Genomic DNA, 19,936 nt, shown 5'->3' on the forward strand with positions numbered 1-19,936 from the left:
TTTGTAATGGAGCTGGTGTATGTGTGTTGCCTTTTTTTGTTCTTTTAGACCACAGGGGATGACGCAGGCTCATGCGCGGCGACTGTAGGGCGACATTTCCTTTCTCAATGAATCGTTCTCGCTTCACGCACCCGATGTGCGAGCTTCTGAAGTAGTAGTGCCTGATTGTGATCCGTGATTGTGGTTGTGCCGTATTTTCGCGTCATATTTTCCCTGCCTGCAAAGTGCTCACTACGGAGTTACGAGGCGCTGTCTAGTTGTTGCCTATGATCGCAGTGCAGCAAATCTGGCGCAAGCCGTTCTTCAAATGCGTATCGTGCCCACACCAAATTCCTGAGGTACCGCCTCATAGTGCTTGGGCAACTGGACAGCTGCGCATGAGGGTTGATGTGTTCTTCGGGTCTAAAAAGAAAGGCATGGCTCCCGAACATGCGAAGTAGCTTCAGCTTTTGCAGTGAAACTGTGGGCAAGATGGGCCTAGCTAATGGGATAGCAAACGACCCTGGCTAGCCTCGTTAGAGACGTTGAGCGCCAAAGTGGGCTCGATGGTCCCTTGCGGGCTGGGTGGGGTTCAGGGTGTTTCCCCACGCCCGGAAATGACCCATCCAAAATGCCCCAGAGAGGTTCGCGGCATCCACAAGGGAGACGCCGCGACGGGTTCAACTCACCGACAAAGGCGACGACAGGCTCCAAAGGGCCAGGACGAACCAGGGGGTTTATTAGCCGAGTCGTACAGTGCATAATAACGCCAAGACTGGGTTAAGAACTACACTGTACCGACGCGCGTCCTACGGCGTCGCCCAAACAGGCGACCATGGCCCAGGTTGCACGTGGGCTGCTCGCAAGGTGGCCAGAGGCCTACCCTGCGCGTCCGATCAGGGCCAAACAGCGCCCGACCGGCCGGCGCGGCGGGGAGGAGACGAGCCAGCCTGGGACAAGGAACGCCCCGGTATCCAACTCCCATCTCCTCCATTCCCCTATCTCCCCTATCCATGGGCAAGAGCCAGAGAGCAAGAGAGAGCTGAAGCGCGCGCGTCGGGCTTATAAGGAGCGGGGGAGAGGAGGCAGGTTCCCGGGCGAGGAGGAGCGACAGCGGCGGCAGGACAGTCGGTGCCCGCCGGCGCATCGGCCCGCAAGGTGACGTCACGTGCGCTGTAAAGCGCGCTCGTTCGAACATCGCGCTCGCGGGAGGAGGAAAGGGGATCAAGCGGATCCCCACAAAACCTATGAAAAATCAAGGCCTCTAAAAAAAGAATTGACATTTGATTCAATATTTGGCTTTTATTCCGAATTCGATTCGATATTCGATTCGAAAGTTGCTATTCAATATTCGCACACCCCTACTGAATACGCCATTATTTACTGATTTATAACAAAGTGTTCATGTTCAACTCTGCACAGTATTTAGGATTTTTGGTTTCAACAGACCTTGGTAACAAGAGACATGTTTCACGGCTCCCTTGAGTGCCTCTAGTAACGAGTTTTTACGGTATCCCAGACGCAACACAAACAATGCGTTGTTAGTGATGTTATGTTCGGGAGGTCCACGGACAGTGTTGCTTTATTTTGTACAGCTAAGAGGCTAAATCTGGCTAAATTCTATCGACAGTTATTACGGCGTTCAGAAAAGTTGGCTGAGATGAGGTGGCTAGTTTCCCGCAGATTTCACGGCGTCCGCAATTCTGGCTTTCTTGTACCCCTGCATGGCCGATCAGCTGCTATTTGAAAACAAGTAGTGACGGAGAAGGCAAGGTGGAGCGGAGAAGATTGGGATTGGGCAGTGGTCTTCGTGTACGTCCCAGCATCACTGGAGACGCTTCACAGAAAGTGACATCATGGGCTGTCCGGATGTTCTTTCCGCCACGCCGTGATCGGACGATCCGACCAGCGCGCATCCGGTCTCCGAAAGCCGAGGACATGCTAAGCTTCACACTGTTCACCTCTTCACACTCTGCTAGCATTTGCGCCTCCCACGCTAGATGCTCTTCACTGACAAGCATCGGTCAGCAAGGGACAGCGAAAATCGGGACAGTGCAAGATTAGTTCGTTCTAATGGCAGCCACATGAGAGTAACGATCGGGCCAGTGCGAACCGTAGCTTAAACCATGCCAGAAACACAAGTGTAAAAGCAAGTTGGCGCATGTCGGCAGGTTCGAGTGACGTTATTGCGAATATACTACTTGAATCAGAAGTTGCCTGTTAAAGGAGTACTGACACGAAATTTTTATGTTACGTTTTTTTCGCTGCTATGCGTGCCTAGCAGCCCACTAATCATAGAATGACAGATTAGACGGTCGAGCGCAGCGTAAACATTCATTTACGGCGTCGTTTATTCGTGCCAGTTTCGGTTTCGACAAAAAAACGCCTAGCGGCCGCCATGACAGCATGTATCACATGGCGTCACCATTCTTGCCGTATCGCTGCCTCTCTGGAAGCGCGCGCGAGCGAGCGCACGCACGCGCCCAGACCGGCCGAGGTCTTCGCCGTCCCCACAGGCCCAGGCAGCATGACGTCAGTCCCAAAACCATGACGTGTACACACGCCCGAGCAGCGCGCGCCAACCACAGCCAGCGCATCGGCTTCGTCACGGGAGCCCCGGCGTCGACAGTTTGGGGCACGTAGCAGATGATGTCACGTCGACCCGCTCTGGCCTTTCTCGTGCGGGCGAAGATTAAAATGGATTTTAAATATGTTTCGCTAAACGGTTGCTGTTGAAACTTGCTGGGAGATATCTCCTGATAAAAAGGAAGCGTTTTACATAGTTATCTCAGCTTTGAAATTTCGTGTCAGTACTCCTTTAACACAGAAAATTGAAAAAGCATGAAAACAGGTTTCAATGCCCCCCCCCCCCCCTCCCCCCCCATGCTTTCCTGCACTTCACTTTGCGACTTCTGAAAACAAGTGCTGGAAGGGACAAAGACAAAGCAAATAGACAGGACACTGCGCTACCAACAACTCATTTATTTACTGCGATTTGCCCAATTTTGTGCAGGAACACAGCAAACGGAAGAGAGGGGTGAAAGGGGGCAATGAACATAAAATATAAAAGCCCTGGGTGAAGAAGGATGACACGTGCAAAGGTCGCTGTAGGAGGGCGCACTTGTGAGGTAAAGCCTAATGCCATGGTAAAAATTGCAGTTCCTTCTTTGTCAATGTCACTCGTGCTAGAAGCATCCATGTTGAGTGCTGATGCGCGCTCGCTGGGTGGGCTCCACTGGGATGACCTGTCATCGACTCTGCTCCGCTGGCCGCAAACCCCCTCAGATAAAACCCTGTTTTGCCAAGCCTCGACAGAAAGCAGATATCTGGCACACAGGTGTTTGCTGCTTTACGATAGGCAGTGTGCAAATGCGACGAAAAATAATGAGTTGGAGATAGGCGGAAGTGGTACGGTAGATTCGTAATGTGGCTAGCTACGCTCTAGGATGGCCATTTTAGCTAGATCCAGGTGTATAATCTGTGCGATAAGAAAACAGCTGCAGATGGCATCAAAAAGCATTCCCACCAGTTGATTGATTTGATTGATTGTAGGGTTTAACGTGCCGACGCAACACAGGCAATGAGGTGCGCTGTAGTGGAGGGCTCCGAATTAGTTTTGACCACCTGGGGATCTTTAAAGGCCAACTGCACTCAAAATTTCGGCCTCTTGAAAACCATATTTTCGTATAGTCTGCTTAAAAAGAAAGAGCAACATGCAAAATACAACAGCTGAAATACGCGCGTGGACACCGCAAGTGGCCAGCAAAAATCGGCGATTTTGAAACTGAAATCGAGGAGAGCGCGGCCATTGCAGTGACGCTGCAGCTGTCCAGCGAGCGGCCGAACGGTCACCAGCTTGGGAGAAAGTCTGCGCGCAAGCTCTACGCACGCACGGGGCAGCGAATGGGTGAAGCATGCGCAGCAGAGCTCGACCGCTTCTCTAGCTGCGTGGCTGGCCAGAGGAAAAAGCCCCCATCGGCGGGAATGTCACAGGCGTGTCATGGCTGTTTACATGATCCGCCGGCAGGTGTAGTATGGTCTGCGGCGGAGATTTTTTAAACGCTTCTGACTGATTAATGAGGTGTTTCACGGGGCTACCACTTGTGTCCCAGCTGATTTGGGGGTACTTACTACGCATTAAAAATAAATCTGCTCGAGGTGAAATTTGAGTGCAGTTGGCCTTTAACATGCGCCGAAATCTCGTACACACGGGTGTTTTTGCTTTTCGCCTCCATCAGAAAAGTGGCCGCCGTGGCCGGGAATCGAACCCGCATCGTGCTCAGCAGCACGCCTTAGCCACTGAGCCACCGTGGCGGGTGTTCCCACCAGTTCAGTAGCTGGCTGTGAGCAATTTAGCACATGTTAGTGTATCATTCAGCAAGTCTCCAAATAGGTGGAACTGGCTACGTGGATTAATAACCACGTAAGAGCAACGCTTTGTATGACGTGAGTCAAATGAACTCAGTATATGCCTAAAACATTGTCCCTCCTTGGTTCATCTGAATCGAATATTCAACTCAGTATTTTCTCCATTTGTGCAGGCCCTTCTACATAGACAGCCAGGACGACGAGGTCGCCATGCAACTCTGGGCCTCCCATGCTCTTCTCAGGAGGGAAGAGGCTTCGTGGGACATGCTGAACAAAGATCTGCACTTGCACGCGGCTTACCTGGACAAGCAACAAAACTCCCACGTGCGCATTGTAAGCCTCATGAATTGCAACAACTCATCCTGTACTAAGCAGCTTCGTCCGTTGAGGTGCACCTACAAGGCAGCACAAGGTTGCCTAGGTACGATCGGTGCTTATGTCCAACTTTGGAAAAAAAGTGGGCCAAGGTATGAGTTCCGGACAACGCAGGTTTTTTCCTTTCCCGGCATACTGGGCGACGCAAGTTAACAAAAATCCCTTTGTGGGCATCCTCGAGGCATTCCAGAGAGACAAGCCTAAGTGCTGGATCTAAGTGACACCGGCCCCAAAGTTCAGCAAGGCCAAGTGTTGTGCTGTGTGCGTGAAGCCTATGTTTGGACGCTCGATGTGGCTGGAATCATAGCGAACTACAGGGTCATCAGCACCCGATACATCTTCCTTTCTATGTCACGCGGCTACGACGGAGGCCCTGAACGCACTCCTTGGCCGCTTCCAGTCTGCTGGAATTGGTGTGACTCTCGTGCGTTTCAAGCTTCCCTTGAGTGAAACGTTGGTGCGTGACTGGGGCCCGGTTGCAGCACTTCGTGTCTGCATGTGGTGGTCTGGGGCAAAAGCAGAGTGGTTCGTGCATGTGGATTTAGATGAGCTCATGATGCCATTGGGATTTGCCACCCTGCCGGTGATTGTGAGGGACACCGAACGACGCACGCACAGTGCGACTGAAAGTTGGGAGCTTCACATTCGTGCCGCGTGTCCATGGACAAGGGCGAGCAGCCTCTGCTGACCAGACTGTACTCTTTTTATGCCCCCTGTAGCTGACCCGGTTCTACTCCAAAGTATAGGCCAGGGCCCCAAGTGTGGAGGTGTAGAAGCACCACGGGCCACCCAGAGGCGCGCCAAAGAACAGAGCCCATGCCGGTCAGCAAGAGAGCAGAACGTCCCTCCTTTATTGTCAAGCCAAGCTTGTTTATATAGTTGTTGTTGTTGTGGTTTGTGGGGAAAGAAAAGGAAAGGAAGTGCACTGGGGATAATTTTAAGCTCTGCAGGGAGCTCACCTGCATACAACCCAGTGCAGGGGAAGTGAAGTGGAGGGGGAGTGAAAGGATAAGGTAGAGAGAGAGGAAGGTATAAAAAGAGGATAAAGAATAAGAGATAGGGCTGTCAGTCTGGGCATGTAGTCAGTCACCACAACCGCAGTCCGGGCCACAGCCGCTGCGTGAGGCCGGTCCCAATGCAAGAGGGGAAGGGGGACAAGAGAGAGGTGCGGCAATAGCTGCCGCTGCGGCAGAGCAAACGATGTGCACTTCACCGTGTGCACAACAGAGTGGCGACGGCGGTGCTGATTATGCAGCCCTTCTTTCTCCTTAAAATTTAAAACGCTGTGCCGGTCGGCGCGTTCTCGTGGAACACCTCAGGCCTTGTTGGGGGCTCCTTGCCATGTTGTCTGTGTGGACTTGTCTGGTCGTAGGCTGAGCTGGAGGGGTGACGTCGGCTGCCCGTTCCGGAGAGTTGGTGCAGCGGGGTGTGTGGGCGGCCGGACCAGCCTCCTCTGTTGAAAAAGATGATGACGTCTCGCCTCCCTCATGCCCATGATCATCATCATGATCATGTTCCCAAAGCACTCATTGGAACGGGTCCTAGCGGCTCGTCCCTTTTTCCACATGTTTTGGTGCCGACACCTGGGATCGAACCAGGGACCTTTATATGTCCCGGGTTTCGGCACCGAAAATCGATGTGGGAAAACCGCGCCTGGGCTTTTAGTGGCGCCGAAGAAAAGAGATGCAAAACCCCGCATCCATCTCGGCAAGCGTCGTGTTCTTTTTCAAAAGACAAAGCAAAAGGCACTGCATGCGCTGCGTAATGCATGTACGCGGGGCTCATTCGAACCACGTGACAGTTCAGCGCGAGGTTCCAATACAATTTGCATCCTCTGCATTCGTAGGCAGGCTAGATACCTGGTGTTGCTATCTCACACTGTCAGGCGGCTGCTCGCACTCCTCGCACTCTCTGCAACGCTGTTGTAGGCGAACTTGATCTGCGTGCCCCCAGGCCTGTCTCCTCCCCCGGAGTTTCCACGGTAGCCATCCTGGCCGCGGACAGTATCTTGACCCGTACCGGTATCTATTTGTTTCTGCTACCTTACTTCAACACATAAACACTGGTCTCCAGTAGTAAGGTCCAGTCCTCTTGATTCTGCGATGGCTTTGCAAGATGGAAGGACAAAAAAGTCTAGCCAGGATTGTATTTGGTAACTGAGGAGCATCTCTGCTGGTGACTTTCCATTTTTCTGTGCAGTTCACCGGTATTTGAACAAAAGTCACATTAGACTGTCATCTGTATTCTCTTGTTTCATTTTTCGAAGCCCATTCTTTATCGTTCCCATTACCCTTTCTGCAGCTCCATTCGACTGGGGATGGTAGGAAGCGCATCTCAGATGCACTACGTTATTGTTCTTTACAAATTTCTCAAATTCCTGGCTGCAAAAACTGCGACCCATTATCAGAGACTAACGTTCGGGGGACACCAAACCTACTAAGAATGGCACGCAGGCAGCTGGCCATGGTTTCAGTGTTAGCGTGCACCAGTGGTATGGCTTCGACCAGTTTTGTATGCGCATCGACCACCACCAGAATCATTTTTCCTGCGGTTGGACCCGCAAAATCTGCGTAAACACGGCCAGCTAACTGGTGGAGCAGCTGTGGGCATCGGCAAGTTCTGGATACAGCTTTGACACAAAGCTGACGTTTGCTGTATATCTCTATCCAGCCCTGACCACCAAAACAGCGAACGTGCAATTGCTTCCATAGCCAATGATCCCTGGCGCATTTCATGCAGAAGACTTAACGCTTGTGTGCGAGCCTCTTTCGGTACTGCTATACGACTTCTCCAGCACAGTAGCTCGTGCGCCATTGACAACTCCAGCTTCCAGTCAAAGTGTGGCAGTGCCAAGTGGCACAAGGTGTTTGTGGTTCTAGGCCATCCGTCATGTGTGTAACATTTAACCTCAGTCAGGACAGGGTCGGTGGCAGTCAAAACTTTCAGCTCACGTGTTCCAGGGATAGCATGCATTCGGCAGGTTCATCATCCGGGACAGGATCCACAGCTCACCAAGGTAGACGATTCAGGGCATCGGAGTTCAGCATCTGCTTCCCTGGAGTATACTGAAGCTTGTACTGGTAGGCACCGAGGCAGAGTGCCCAGCGTTGGATGCGCGCAGCGGCCATCATTGGGGTATTACGGTCCAGTCTCAGCAGGCGCAGAACTGGCTGGTGGTCGGTCACCAGCGTGAACTCGCGTAATTTTGTTACACCAAAAATGAGCGCCGGTGCCTCTCGTTCTAGTTGAGAATAGTGACTGTTGGAACTTTCGAGGACAACGAAGTTGAGCAGCAACATACCTCAGCAGAAGCACACGTGGCAAAAGACGAAGATGACTAGGAGAGGCTACAAGATGGCTGCTTAAGACGTGGTTCCCTGTACATAGAGTAAATAGAGTAAATATATTTGCTTTTCTATCGACGACGGCCTCCTCCCTTGCCTCCCTTGCTCAGCTTGTGTCAACGTTCTAAAGCGGAATCCGATGGGCTTATGAACATTTCCTACTGTGTGGAACAGGACTGCTCCGACACCATGAGGAGATGCACCACATTCCAACTTCAACTCTTTGTTTCGATTGAAAGGCACAAGAACCCGAGCATCTTTGAGCCTTTGCTTCGCAGCAATAAATGCATCTTACTGGGGCTGCTTCCAGTGCCAGCGCACATTTTTTTTCCAGCAGCTGGTATAACGGGAAGAGTGTAGTTGACATGCTAGGCAGGAACTTTGCGTAAAATATCAGCATTTCAAGAAATGAACACAGTTTGGGGACATTGCGCGCGCATTGCACAGTGACATTGCCTCTGCAATAACATCGACATTCTTTTATTTCGGGTGAAGACCATCTTGGTCAATTCAATCCCCCAAGATACATCACAGACGGTCTGCGCACTTTGCACTTATCATGTCTGAGCTTCACTCCCTGTTCCCGGACGTGTTGCAGGACGTTTTTTAGTTGTTCGCCATTATCATTCCTGCTTTCCGAAACATGCACGTCGTCTAAATAAGCTTGCATGCCCGGCAAGGCTGCCAGCACCTCATCCATCTTTCTTTGAAAAATTGCCGGGGCAGATGCTATTCAGAAGCCTATTAAAGCAGAAAAGGCCTTTGTGCGTGTTAATGACGGATACTTTTATTGCAGCTTCATCGAGTGGTGTTATGTTGATTGCGTCACGCAGGTCAAGGGTGCTAAAACAGTTGTCATCGCTTAACTGTCGTTACGTTGGAAAAATGGCGGATTTTGAGTGTTTCCACAAAAAAAATTATTTTTTTTGAACAATTGGACACATTTAGTATTGTTATACATGATATTGTAGCTATTAGTTTGCCTTTTCATATACATAATAGCAGTGTCGTTAGAAATACAATTATTCAGAGTTTATATGTCAAATAAACGAAACAAAATACACACAAAAGTAAAAACACGCGAGGAATAAGCGATTGTACTAAGCCAGAAAATTATGTTAGGTATTCTGAAAGATACAAACTGTTCCTAGTTTCCTTAGCTATCGATTCATGTATACATCAATACTGTACGCCATGTCTTGAATATTTCCAGGCCCATAAGACACTCGTTCTGTTCTGTGCCTTTGTTCTTTCATAGCAGAGCTTGTAATTTCTTCTCTTCTCCATTCTTTTCGGCTGGTGTCAAAGAGGATCCAGGGGTGAGAAGGGTGCGTGTCCTTGAAAAACTTCCTCATATTCAAATATCTGCTGAATTAGTTCTTCTCTAAATGCCAATTGGTCAAAATAGGTGCTTCTTGAAAGTTCTGGGACTCCGGCGTTCTCTTTTCGGTGTTCTTGGAAGAGAATGAAGCTATGTACTCGCGCGATGTCAACACAGTGCGTCACTCCTCAGCGCTGCTCTGACATGGGCACCAGGCTGTCTCGAGGGTGAAAACTTGATACGGCGCGGTGCATTTGGCAAAATATCCTGGCTGTACGTTGTCGAGACCCTAAACACAAAAGTAAAACCACAGTCGCCAGATAAGAAGCACGTTTTGTTTATAAATACAGCACGGAGTCGCAACGAAACTTACCTGCCAGCGCTTGTTGAAGTACGAGGCACCTGGAGCTTCGTCGTCCGAACTGAAATCTGAAGATCCCACATCGTTGCTTGACCCATCACTGCTGCTGGAATCAAAAAAATCGACAGCAGGAGCTGCCGAAGTGCTTGCTACAGCAGTCCAACTGTGCGGAGCGCGGCGCGAACCCGACGCCATTTCCCTCCTACTCTCCGCTACCTTCGGTTTAAATTTCTCGTGCTGCACCGCCACCACACGTGACACGTAAACAATCGAAACCAAAACTGAAAGAGAAGTTGCCAATGAACACACCAGATGGCGATAGTTGTCTGTGGAGCGCGGGTTTCAGATTTTGTGGGAGATTTGAAATCACCGGAAGCCGGCTTCCAATGACCTATGGCGCCGTACTGAAAGAGTTAAGCGAGCAAACATGTCCTCAGTCACGGGCAATGGGTATTGCTTAGTGGCACAAGCTGGGTTCAAGGTGGCTTTAAAATCTCCACAAATTCTAACCGTGCCGTCTTCCTTTAGCACAACCGCAATTGGTGTTGCCCTATCACAATACTTCACTGGCGCCAGCACTCCTATACCAACCAGCCTGTCCAGCTCTTGTCTTGCGTTAGTTTATCACGCAAAAAGTAGGGGAGGGGCCGTGCTGTGCAGAATTTCGAAATGACGCCCTCTTTCAGGTGCAGAGTGGCAGGAGTTCCCTCGACAAGGCCTAGATCGGCAGAAAAGACGTCCTGGTAGTCCTCGAAGATGCCGTTGATGCAGTAGCTGCTTTTGGGATATTCTGGCAGGATGTTTTGGGCGGCTACCTGCAATGTTGGAGCTCCTGCATTGTTGAGTAAATGAAGCAAATCACGGTCACGCATGCTTGGTCCCGTACTGTCCAGCAGAGTCAGTGAACAGTCCGCGGAGGTAGTGGATGCGTAACTGAAGTTCTCCCAGGACCGGAAGGTGGCCTATGTAGCAGGAAAACTTGATATTTGGGGCTTTCAGACTTGGCCACTGCCTGCGGTACTTCTCATAACGCTTGCGAAAGATGACGCAAATTGGTGACCCTGTGTCTACCTCCATTGGCAATTCGATGCCTCCCCACGGGAATGTTCAGTGAATGGGGGGTTTCAGAACGTTCTTCCTTTCCGACAGCAGTGTCCAGATATGGGCTGTTTCCATTTACTCGTTATACGAGCCCTTTGTGACAACCACACTATTGGTTTTCACTGCTCTCGAGTCGTTTGCATATGGTGCATGACTTGGACACTTTCGTGCAAGGTGCCCTTTCCGTTTACTCTGGTAACACCGTGACCTGGCCCAGGGACAACCGTTATCATCGTACTTTCCACTAGTACCACGTCTGCCACAGCTTTAAACTTGAGAAGTCTTTCGTTCCCCTTGTAGCAACCTTTTTCCACACGCCTCTACTTTTAGTAGTGGTGTTTCATCCGCGTTAATCTTTTTACATCTGTTTCTGCAGCCTCGGCTGACATTGCGGTCTCCTCCGCTTCTTCCAGCGTTAAGTCCTTTTTTGACGATAGCCGTTTCTGCAGTGCACTCGAACGTGGATCTCATATAATGCGGTCCCGCAACATTCGGTCCAGAGTGATTCTGAAGTTGCACTTGCCCGCTATCCACCTAATTTCCACCAGGAATGCATGCATTGGCTCCCCTTCGGCTCGGCACCGGTTGAAAAATTTTATTATTTTATTTACAGATACTGCTGTCTCAATGAGAAACATAGCAGGAGTGGAAGAGTTAGTACATGAAATACATATACATGACAGATACAAGTAATAAAGACTGTAAAATGTACACATCTAACAAAAATGTTACATCACACATATACAAATGAAAAACCACCTAAACTTCGTAATATCATGGAACATGTTCAGGCAAGTCTTTCAGAAACAGTTCAGCGGGCAAACGTCCGAGGGCTGGCTCTAGATTGTTCCATCATTCAATTGTTTGCGGAGGAGGAGGAGGAGCAAACTTTATGAACAGTAAAGTCGAGGGGGATCGTGGTCGGGGTCCTCAGTCCAGGACTCCGTTGGTGCGGCCTGCCGTCTTCTTAAAAGGAATACTTCAAAGAATCCAAGTGCGCTCTAAAGGGGACATTATTCAAGGGATCAGTGTGTCTTGTTGCCCGCCGCGAGCAATCTACGAAAGAAATTGGTGCGGCTAAGCAAGTGGAACCATGTACAATCTTGTGCATCAAAGCAATCCTGTCACACTCATGCCGGTGAGATAAGGGCCGAAGTGACAGTTGCTCAGTGTAAAATGTAAAGGAAAAGTTGCGATCGTAGCCTCCTTCATCTTAGCCTTTAAGAAAGATTTCATAGAAGATAACTGGCCATTTTGATTTCGATCGTCTGGTGGACAGCGCCTTTGTGACCACTTGATACGACGTATAAGCTGTACGATTTCCCGGGTGTACCTACCAGGGGATTTTTGGGTGGCGTTTGACACATTTGCATGGAACAAATTTCGTCATACATTCAGTGACAATATTGCAAAATTGATTGTACAAAGCATGAACTGACAGCTAGAAAATAAAAAGCTGTCAAAATAAGAAGCCAGAGTAGAAACAATTGAAGCATCGTCAGCGCAGCTGAAGTCGGCCACAGTTCTGTAAGACTGCCTGCTCTGCTCACACGTGGCATTGAAGCCTACTAGGACAGCCCGGTGGTCTGACAAACCTTCAATTATTTGTTGTTTGACACCATGCTGCAGGAGGTCATCACTAGAGGCCGGATTTTTAGGCACTAAAAAAGCACGTTATAGGCGCCAAAAATAGGTGGCAAAAACAACGTTTTAGGCACTAAAAAGAATAAAATAGGCGCAATAAATTTTTAGATAAATGCTAATAATTTCAAGTGAAGACGTGAGCGAACTGTAAGCATGACAGGAAATCTAAAAATGTCATTGCTATGAGGCCACAATGGCAATAACAGTTCAATTCAATTCAATTCTATTCTTTATTTTTCTCTCATAACAAATTCTATACATTGACCTTAGACGTGGAATTGCCCCGTAATACCTCTGGGCTAATGGCGATCGATTGGCTTAATTTCACAAGCGCATTGCTTACATACATGTTCAGATGCGAAAGTCACTCAAGCGTCGCATATTGTGAAACAGGCAGGAGAAACAATACTTGAAATATGGTAATACTGATTTATAAAAGCGCAAAGTTATGTCTGCCTGACGCAATTAATTTACAATAAAGCAAGAAAATAATAAATGCAAGATGGACAAGGTTTGTTAAGAAATTAACATGTTGTTACGTGAGAACTGACGTACAAACTTTAGCAATTTTCTACAGGCACCTTAATTATACAGGCAAGACCTTTCAACACTGCCAAATACACATAAGCTCATTCGAAATATAAATATTAAGAATTGAGTTTGGACAGAACGTGGAACCTAGTTTAAAAATCACTATGAAAATTATAGAAACAATAGGTAACTACCAGCATCTCCAGATTTCTGGGTTCAAAATTGTGCCTCTTGTCGCTGAGAATGAGTTTGTACGCGGAGAACGAACGCTCGACGTCGACAGATGTGATTGGTGCGTACTTATACTTGGGAAGATTCGATGGGTTAATTGACACTGGTATCCTACAGTGCTCATCACCAGCAAGGACTTCTGAAGCTTCTTTAAAGGGACCCAGAAAAGCCTTCTGTAAAAGTTACAAAAGGCCTGTATTGTCACGTAGCACCAATATAGCGATTCAATGCCGTTGGAATTATTGATCTACATTCAGTATTAGCTGCGCCAGAAGCAATTAAATGCACCTCTCCCCACTTGCCGATCGACTCCTCCTCCCTCTCTGCCTCCTTCAAAGCAGCCAGCTACATTCCTGCGCCTAGGCTCGCGTCAATCACTGCGGACCCGCCTTTGCCTCGGGATCGCGCAGGAAGGAGGAAGAGCAGCCGGAAGCCAATGGCAGTGACGCCGCCGGCGGCCGACCTTGCCGGCGATTGGGCAAATCAGGGGGCGCCTTCGCCGTTGCGTCACCCGCGGTCGCCGTTGCGTCACCCGCGGTCGGCTCGCTGCGGCGTCGCGCTCATCTGCTGAGAAAGGCGATCTTCAAAAAATGTTTACAAATTATCTGTACAACGTATGGGGCTCACACTTGGCTCAAAAATCCCCCGTTATGTGTTCTACCACCTGAATGCATTTGATTGCCACCTTCACAAAGCTTTTCGGGGTCCCTTTAAGGACAGAAAACCCCTTGTTTTTGTCCAAGACCGATTGCAGCTTCGCACGTGCCTTTTCGGCAACGGGTTCTTCGGGAACGGTGGCGATTCTTTCCTGTGCGTGGAGAATTAGCGCAACGTTCGTAACAAGAGTTTCTCCCGCACTTTCAAGTTTTTTGATAGAATCCGCTAAGAACGTGAAGTTGGCGCAAAGGTACGCGAGGTCTCCTGGAAGGCTATTCATGGAGAGGACAGCTTGGGCCTTTGTGACTGCAACACTCTCGTCAATTGGAAGGCCGTTGATCACGGCCTTGATGTCCGAAAAGTAGCAGTTGTAGTACTCAGCAGCTTCTAGCCACGTTCCCCATTGTGTGACGACGGGTTCTGGCGGAAGGGGCACATCAGGCAGCATCTCCTTGAAGACGCGCACGCGAGAGGGTGCCTTCAGGAACACGGCCTTGGCTGAACCAATAAGCTCGTGGACGTCAGTGAAGTGCTTCCTCAGTTCCTCGCAAACACGATGAAGCGCATGCGCTAGGCAGGTGACATGGAGCATCTGCGGGTAGAAGGCCTTCAGGAGATGAGCGGCCTTGTGCATGTAGGCTGCGGCGTCTGTGTAGAGCAACAGAACCTTGGTGGCCTCGACTCCTGTAGAGTAAAGAACCTTGAGGGATTCGTTTACAAAGAATGCTACAGACTCCCCATTTGTTCTCTCCAAAGGTTTCGAACACACGAGGAAAGCCCTTGTCTTCTCGTGCGCCACAAGCTTCCCAGCAAGAAAGTGAGCGACAAAGCGCCCTTTGACGTCTGTTGTTTTGTCTACGGAAATCCAAATGCAGGAGTCGCCAAGCTCTTCTCTGATTCTTGCTAATGTCTGTTCATACAAAGGCCGGAGGTAGTTCTTCCTCAAAGTAGACTCAGACGGCACGTTGTGATTGCAGTATTTCTGTAGAAATTGTTTCAGCACGGGATTTTCAATTTTGGTCCAAGGGATGTTTGCGGCCACCAGGGCCTCGCACAAATCAACGTTGAAAGCGTTCGTCCTGTCGTCCTTGAAGGCTGTTGTCAAAAAAGAATGTTTGGATGTTGAGGGCTTGTCCCGCTTAAGGTTTGCCAGGTGATCTGCCGTCTTCTCATGCTGAGCCAGGTGGTACTTCTTCTCGCAAGGTATCTGCGCAAATGCGTTAGGATTTCTTAAATACAAAGCATATATTCAACATCACAGCGCAGATAAACATGCTAGCATACTAAGCGTCTTGACATGCTAACAGAAGACAAATAAATACGATAAGCATCAATAAACATTCTAACTTCCGCAGAGAAGCGCTCGAACACCCCTGCTGCGTCCTATTTGAAGGTATAACTGCACTTGAGCGCCGCGCTGCTACGCGTGTCATACCACCAAAACGCACTTGAAAAACAAGAAGGTGAGATTCCATTGACGTTGTTTAACCGACGCGGCGCGCGCCATCAATACGCTAAATTTCACGGTGGCACGGCGGGGAAGTCAGATACCAGATTCAATTGCGTGTTAACTTAGCGTGGCGTACTTTGGTAATTCCAGCTTGCGTCTGCATGTAATTAACCGAGTAGCTACGAGGTGGACTTCGATTTAACGGATGACCAGTGCATATCTTAAAAACACGCTCCGTTCATCAGCGCTAGTTTTGAAACATCATCCTTCAGTACCAACCGATCAATTGCTCGTTTGATTAAGAAATTTCTGGATTTTCACTTAACGCAGCACACAGGGACGGTACATAAAAATGTGAATCTCCTTCTCAAGGTATCTAAAATATTTTATTTCAATAATCTCAATGGTATTGAAAGTTTGGAACCTATAAACAACGCTAGCAATCAAAATAACCAACGTTTGAAAAAATGCAGGCACCGAAAGGAACGCTGTCTGCCGTATTCAAAATACACAGGTGCCTCCTTTCTTTTCTCAGAAGAAGGGCAGTATAAACAAAAAGCAATAACTGCGAATTGCGGCCATGACGCCCAGGCGCCAACCAAGGTGGCGCAATGGACAACTTTGCACAATGTCGAGTTGGATCACGGCCCCTGGATCAAGCGCACTTGATCGAGGGGCCGTGGTTTCGAATAAAACATGAAACACCCACGTCACGTAAAAACTCGTCGGCTCACCCTTTTTCGCATGGTTGGCAGAACACGGTCTCTCCGTCTATTCTGTAACATGGTGAGTTAAGTGTCCACTGTCGGATCAACGCACTTCTGGGCGTCTTCCGTTTCGGCATGGCTGAAAAGGGCAGCGGAGAAACCCAGACCGTGCACGTTGAAAGACCGGACCAGAAGGGAAGGGTGCCTCCTATTGGTCGGGTCCAATCGCCTAGAGCCAATTTCTCCCGTGGTGGTGAACCTTTCAACTAGTAAATTACAAATAAGATAAGGGCATGTACGTCACAGTGTTTTTAGATACGTCACAGTGTGTTTTTGCTTGGGGCTATGTCACTCCTGCGTCTGTCCGGCGGCGGCGTCCGTCTCTCCTCAACTCTCCTCCTCTCCTCTCTCCGATAGCGAACGCTTTTGCCTAACAGCGTCGGCGGCGTCGGCACAGGTGCGTCTCTCCTCCACTCCTCCTCTCCTCTCTCCGATAGCGAGCGCGGTCTCAGTCGACGGTCGTCCGTGCTCCGTTGCACTCTCTCGCACTACTCGACGATTGCTTGATGCGCCGGTTCCTTTAGAGAATCAACCCAACGGAAACACCAATGGAACCACCCAGATGCGTTGCATCACACCAGGGTTCCCGCGAGGGGAGGTGGGCGTAATTTTTCCCCATCACTTTCTTTGCCCCTGACGGTATCATAGTTCCCCTGGGGAGTAGAGTTCTGCGTCCACCGCCAAGTCCTGCGGGAAAGCCACCCGTAAAGCATGCAGAAGCCGCCGCTCCAGTTGCACTGGCGCAAAGGGAGGGGGGGGGCGGGGAGTGTTAAAGAGAGGACCAGGTTCAAACCCATAGAATTCAGAACAGTAAATATTTCCTGGTAGAATGAATAAAGGTATAAAATAGCACTCGAAAGCGAAACTTGACGCTACATAGTGCTGATTTAGGCGCCAATTTGAGAAAAAAGGCATTTATAGGCATTTATCGGAGTTTAGGCACCAACACCCAAAATAGGCATTTATAGGCACTATAAAACCACCATAAAAGCCATCCTTGACCTCCAATTCGTGCTCATATATCGAAATGGGGCGATAGGAACGCAAGCAAAAAAATAGGCATTTGCCTAAAATCCGGTCTCTAGTCATCACTGACGAAGACAAGATCTAAGAGGGAATTTTCTCGCATTGGGCCTCTATTACTTGGGTTAGGTCATAGGATACTGCTATGTTAATTAAAGAATCACAGATCAATTTTTTGCGGCCAGTTGAGGTAAGATTCATCCAATCAATGCAGGGGGCGTTGAAATCACCAGTGATCACAAGCCTAGATTCGTAAAACCTGTGCTCTGCTATGTAATCAATAACAAGGCCAAATATATCACTGCAATTCGGAGAACGGTATATTCCTCCGATAACTGTAGCCAAGACAGTAAATTTAACCTTGCACCAAATTGATTCTGTTTCGGGTAGATCAGGAAGCAAACAAAATTCGATGATATTCTGAATGAAAAGCGCCTTTCCCCGCCACGCCGAGCACTTCTGTCTTTTCGCAGTACTACGTATTCAGGCGTAGTAAATTCCCCGTCAGCGATCGAGTCATTAAGCCACGTTTCCGTCACGCACATGACTGAAGGGTGGTAACATTCTACGAGCCAGTGAAAGTCAGTAATTTTATTCACTAAGCTACGCGCGTTTACATTCAAAAGTGTCAAAGGTTCTAATGAGCTGATGTATTGCCAGATGGATTTTCCGAGCGCTTTTCCAGACGCTCCAGCAGTAGTGAAGCCGGAACCATTTGAGAGCACATTTTGTGGGGCCTTAAAGGGACCCAGAAAAGCCTTCTGTAAAAGTTACAAAAGGCCTGTATTGTCACGTAGCACCAATCTAGCGATGCAATGCCATTGGAATTATTGATCTACATTCAGTATTAGCTGCGCCAGAAGCAATTAAATGCACCTCTCCCCACTTGCCGATCGACTCCTCCTCCCTCTCTGCCTCCTTCAAAGCAGCCAGCTACATTCCTGCGCCTAGGCTCGCGTCAATCACTGCGGACCCGCCTTTGCCGCCTTTGCCTTGGGATCGCGCAGGAAGGAGGAAGAGCAGCCGGAAGCCAATGACAGTGACGCCGCCGGCAGCCGACCTTGCCGGCGATTGGGCGAATCAGGGGGCGCCTTCGCCGTTGCGTCAGCAGCGATCGCCGTTGCGTCACCCGCGGTCGCCGTTGCGTCACCCGCGGTCGGCTCGCTGCGGCGTCGCGCTCATCGGCTGAGAAAGGCGATCTTCAAAAATTGTTTACAAATTATCTGTACAACGTATGGGGCTCACACTTGGCTCAAAAATCCCCCGTTATGTGTTCTACCACCTGAATACATTTGATTGCCACCTTCACAGAGCTTTTCGGGGTCCCTTTAACGATAGCGGACTTTGCATCGTCCCATGTGTATCGAACGCTATCTACCACAAAACAGTCACGGTGAAGTCGTACTTTACGTCCATTTTTTCTTACATCAGCGGAGTGCTGCCACAATAACTTACGCAGCTTCCGTACCTTTGCCGAGAAATCTTCATTTATGTAGGTGTCGGATCCCTTTAGTTTATGCACATTCTTCAAAATATTAGTCTTTGTTCTGAAGTCGAGAATTTTCAAGATTATTGGTCTTATCTTGCCCTCGTTGTGCGACCCGACTCTGTGGCAGCGTTCAATGTTGTCGCACCGTACCTCTAGCTTATCTGTTATCATTTTGGCCACTAAAACAGTGAGCTCTTCTGGATTTTCGTCAGGCGATTCAGGGAAGCCATGTATTCCTAGGTTGTTTCTGCGGGACCGGTTTTCTGAATCATCATTTTTCCTGTCCAGTTCGTTGACGACGCTATGAAGTTTTGCAACCGTACTCTCTGACTCCTGCACTTTAGCAGCGACATTGCCAGTCGATGTGGCCCATGACTCTACTTTGACTAGGCGTTCGTCGAATGAAGCAACTTTGTGAGTGAGAGCACTTATTTCTTGACTAATGCGTGCTTGACCTGCCAATAAGTCTGCCAGCATTCGTTTGGCCTTACTTTCATCATCGGGGCCAGGATTGACTTCAATGTCTCTAGACAGCAACAGCAATAGTTTCAAGTAATGCCCAGTGCCACCAAGAGCATGACAAAAACATTATGGGTCCAGTAACGGCAATAGAAAACAGTTGTAGAACTTGTAGATTTCGGTGCTTTCGTTCCTTTTTGGGTCATAATTACTCATTTAGAGTGGTGACTGCTTCTTCATAAGTGAACAAATTTGGCATGTGCGGGGCTCCTTCCCCTGCCAATATCTGTGCCGTGTGCATGCTCATTGCTGCCACAAGTAATGCTCTCTTTTCCGCTGAATTCCCAACAGCGTTTGCTTCGAAGTAAGCTTTGACCTTGGTAAGGTACTGTTTCCACTTATCTTTGCCTTCGTCGAAGTCGGGTGGCTTGACATGGGCCATAACGTGCAACGGCGGGCTGCGGTCCTCGGGTTTCGTTTTTGCAACTCGCGCGTCGCCAATCCTCGTCGCCACTGCAGCATTGCCATGGGCTGCCCAGAGGCGTGCCAAAGAACAGAGCCCACGCCGGTAAGCAAGAGAGCAGAATGTCCCCTTTATTGTCAAGCCAAGCTTGCAGGTTGCAGGTGTTCACAGCATCCAACATCTTCACGGTAGCATGAATAAGAGCTCCTAGATGAGGAAGGGGCGGTGAAGCACTGCAGACGATGCCATGAGTGGAATGTCTGTAAATACAGTGGAACCCCGCTGATACGTCCCCCGGACCTACGGCGGCTTACCGCGGTGCCGGCAAAGTCACCATAGAAACGATGCATTAGAAACCTCGATGATATGATGC

The 19,936-nt window shown here is 49.2% G+C and overlaps 1 long non-coding RNA gene across 3 annotated transcripts in view; it reads left to right on the forward strand.

Annotated features, from left to right (window-relative positions):
• The window catches only part of LOC144162538 (uncharacterized), a 52,030-nt gene that overhangs the window by 14,443 nt on the left and 17,651 nt on the right, over positions 1–19,936 (forward strand). For 2 of the 3 annotated variants that reach the window (XR_013320706.1, XR_013320705.1), the window contains exon 5: positions 4,521–4,680. This is a non-coding gene — a long non-coding RNA (uncharacterized LOC144162538). Of the gene's footprint in view, positions 1–4,520; positions 4,681–10,434; positions 10,509–19,936 lie in introns of those variants that run through there. The other variant, XR_013320707.1, reaches the window with a different exon arrangement.

The sequence above is a fragment of the Haemaphysalis longicornis genome, unplaced genomic scaffold (genome assembly GCF_048455015.1).
Source record: "Haemaphysalis longicornis isolate Haplotype H1 unplaced genomic scaffold, Haemaphysalis longicornis Haplotype H1 scaffold_12, whole genome shotgun sequence".
Taxonomy (NCBI): Eukaryota; Metazoa; Arthropoda; class Arachnida; order Ixodida; family Ixodidae; genus Haemaphysalis; species Haemaphysalis longicornis.